Below are 4057 nucleotides of genomic sequence, written 5' to 3'. Positions count from 1 at the left end.
TGCTGCCAAAACCAATAAACGCATTTTATTTATTTACTTAAACTTTTATTACACTTCCAAATATTAGAAATAAAATAAAAATACACGAGTCGTTATAATTAGCAGCCATCAGTTCAAAAAGTTCATAAGCTTCATTGTAGCTTTTAGCCCACAAGTCTCCTCCTGATGATGCATCGAGCATGGGTCTAGAAGTAGCACCCAATCTATTATAGAAACAGTTCATAATCATCCAATAAGGCATGCCATGGTGTGGGCACTTCATTAGCATCTCCTTATATCGATCCCAAGCCTCACATAGAGATTCTCCAGTTCGCCGAGCAAACTGAGTAAGAGCATTCCTGATAGCAGTAGTCTTCGCCATAGGGAAGAATTTAGTGAGAAATTTTTGAGCAAGATCCTCCCAAGTGGTGATACACCCTGCTGGTAGAGAATGTAACCAGCACTTAGCTTTGTCCCTCAGAGAGAACGGGAAGAGTCGCGGCTTGATAGCATCTTCAGTCACATCATTGAACTTGAAAGTGTCGCATATCTCGATGAAATCCCTGATGTGCATATTGGGGTCTTCAGTAGGAGAACCCCAAATTGAACTGAGTTCTATATCATCTGAATCATGCTTGACTTGATCTCAAAAGTGTTAGCCCTGATGGCTGGCCTGATGATGCTTGACTGAATGTCATTGATCTTAGGCTGAGAATAGTCCATCAAAGCCTTAGGATTTTCTTCTTGATCACCCATCTCTACTAAAACTGGTTCTTCGATTTTCTCTTCTTCTTCTACCTTCTTTTATTCTTCAAAAACTTCATTTCGAACCACCACAACTTCTTCCTCGCTAGAGTATGTGAACGCGTATGCATACACCCTCGCTAGAGTACCTGAAATAATACAAGGAAATGAATAAGTAACAATGTCCGAGTCAATGAACTTTAACGACCACTGATGGAAAGCACATAAACTAATAATAACACTGCAGTCCCCGGCAGCGGCGCCAAAAACTTGTTAGTCGCTAAACACGCGCTAATAATACACGCAAGTATACGCATTCGCAAGTAATATAGAATCTATTCTAGTTCATTCCCACAAAGATTGGCTTGGTTAACTAATTAATTTATGCACTTAAGCAACAATGTATGGTTATTATTCAATGCTAAGACGATAACAAATTGAGGTTGTTTATAACTAAGAATTAAACTAACAATTATAACTAAGGGAATAAGATTGATTGAATTAATATATATGACAAACATGGGATTCTAACTTCATTAAATACTTCATTCAATAGCCTTATTGTTCTTAACCTTAGAATGCAATGGTGATGACATTAATCAGATAACACGAAACTGATAAACGCCAACTTTCGTCGCACGAGTACCATACTACCAGACATCCATAAATGAGATAGAAGCTGAATAGACGCCAATTATATTGAGACCCTATATGTCTATAGAATTTGACAACATAACGGTTTAAGCACAATTTATCTATCTTGATTACATAGGGCAAGTAAGATGGTTAAAATTACCTACGAATCATGCATAAAAAATACATGAACCTATGCTAGTATGGCAAGTTCTAAATCCTTAAATTCACTTTCGCTTCATTAAGAATTAACACACTATCTTATAAGTTCGCGATGCTCATAAGACGAATACGCACAAACAATACTAAGTTATCATACAATCACCACATACTAAGGTATCGAAACAATTTAACTAAATAAATCCATAAGTAAATCCGTTAGAACCCCACGATAATGATTAGCCCATAATCGAACTCATCAGCAACATGAGTTCCGATGAAAGCATGGTATAATAAACGTAGTCTTTATACTTAAATAAACAAAACCAAGTACGAAACAAGAGTAAGGTTCACAAATAAGTAAACTAGCATCCAAGTACAACTTAAAACAAAGATTCACAAGTAAAAACAAGATCTTCTTCATCTTCGTTGAATCGTGCTAACACAGTCTTCTTATAGCTCTCTTTGATAAGTCTTTGGCTTGATATCTTATTAAAAATGACCTAAAGTTATTTATATAGCAGCCCTGATCAGCAAAGAAGTCCATAAATCAGTCTTCTATTCAAAACAGGATTCTTGAAACCCGACCTGGCGCGGCCGCGCGCTGGCTCTCTGAAGTTCAGGCGCGGGCGCGCTGGGCTTCTGCCAAAACTTTTATATATTCTTTTTCTTACAGATTTAAGCCGGTCTTTACGAGCTTTATTCATTAGACACCAACCTAACACCATATTAGCATCAAATCAATGCTAATTCACATGATTCCCAGATTAATGCCTGAAATGCAAAAATACTAGAAAACACATTAAAACACCAATAATTTGAGTACAATTACACCAATTCAAAGCTTTACGAAGCGTAATAAAGTGTCATAAATGCCACTTAACAGAAGTATAGTGGATGACATGTGGTATTTTCTTTGGTTTTATTTGATGTTAGTTCGAATTTTTTTGTTAAAAAAGGGGTTTTTGATTGCTTATTTGTTTTAGTGTTAAACTTGATATTGAATATAAATCTTTGTTTCTAAGAAAGATTCATGGCATGCATGTAAGGTTTGAGTATAATCAAGTGAGTTTAGTTTGATTTGTAAAGAAAATGAGTTGAATGGTTAGGTTAAGGGTCAAAATGAGTTGAAATTGTGATTTAAAGCTTTGCATGTCAAAATTGATTTATGCATGTGTGTTTTTTTTAAAAACCCGAATGGGTCTTATGATTGGAAAAGGATTAAGTTGATTTTGTGGGCTTATATGCTAATTGATTTAGCTACTAGTGATAATTGAAATGAATGTCAATTTTGGATGGTGTTTGTGTTAATTTTAGGATTCGAATTTTTGATAGCTAAAAGAGGGTTTCAATTTTTGATTTTTGAAAATGATTTTGATTCGGTTTTTGGATTAAAAAGGATGAGACTTGATTGTGTAAGTGATTCTTGTACTTGCATGTTATTAAATGAGGTTTAATTGTGTTTGATTATGTTTGAGTGTATATGAGTGTACTTGATTGTGTTTGGTTGTAAGGTCCGAATGGTTAAATGTGTAAAAGAAGTTAATTTGATCTTCGGATTTCATTAAGTGAATGCATGTAAGATTAATATGGATTAATTGGTTTATTTGGTGGTTTTGGTTCGTATTAAGTGATATAAAAGGAAGGATTGAGTTGTCTTGATATGAGATTGTATAATTGTTATTATAACTCAAGTATAGAGTTTGGATACAAGGATTATATGCTATGTGTTGTAATTGCATCGCAATATATGATTCGATGACTATTTGGTTAAAGTATATGAGTATATGGTATAATCGTGCTTTGTGAATATGATCGAGTATATATACTCTTAGGGTATCGCGATAAAGGGAAATTGTTAAGCGTTCCGGGAACGTCGAATGAGAATCTAATTAGGGTTTTGATTTTTAGATTGTAGATTTGGAGCGTGAGTGCATTCAGGCTAGGAAAGGGAAAGGTGTACTAGGTGGCAGTAGTTCAACCCTTGTGAAACAGGAAAGCGAAATTCAGGAAAGTAACCCTGCCTACTTGTAAAAGTTGTGTATTGAAAGGATATTGATGATGCCATGATAAAGTAATGATCTTTTATAACACTTGTGATAACCTGTTATTGATTCTTGAGAAACCCTGTTATTGTTCCTTGTGAACCTGTTATTGATTCTTGTAATAACTTGATATGATTATTGTTCAAACCTTTATGGTAACCTTTTTATTCATATCCTGATCACCTATTGATACCTTGAATTCTTGTAAACCCTATAAGAATCTTTATGAACTCCCATGCGTAATGATCCTTCATTCATTTGTTTACCTTATCCCATAATGATCCTTGGAACTGTTTTGATTCTCTAACTTGTATACCTTGTTATCATTTGATCAAGATCCTTAGCATTGAACTTTGCTTACCTTTGATTCATTCACTTTCTTTGAATTCTTGAAATTGAACTTAAGAATGAGTTTCGACTTGAAAGAGTCTGAATGATTTCATATTCTTGGTAATGTTAAAATGAACTTAATAAAACCTTTCTTTTCCAACACAAGG

General features: G+C 34.5%; 1 non-coding gene across 1 annotated transcript; it reads left to right on the top strand.

Moving 5' to 3' along the window:
• The first annotated feature begins 239 nt into the window (after positions 1–239).
• LOC141675460 (small nucleolar RNA R71) lies at positions 240–346 on the top strand. The gene has a single exon (XR_012556112.1). It is a non-coding gene; the product is annotated as a small nucleolar RNA R71 (small nucleolar RNA).
• Positions 347–4057: the final 3711 nt, after the last annotated feature.

The sequence above is a fragment of the Apium graveolens genome, chromosome 7 (genome assembly GCF_009905375.1).
Source record: "Apium graveolens cultivar Ventura chromosome 7, ASM990537v1, whole genome shotgun sequence".
Classification (NCBI taxonomy): domain Eukaryota; kingdom Viridiplantae; phylum Streptophyta; class Magnoliopsida; order Apiales; family Apiaceae; genus Apium; species Apium graveolens.
The sequence above is the reverse complement of the archived record's forward strand: the minus strand, read 5'-3'. Positions and strand labels throughout refer to the sequence as shown.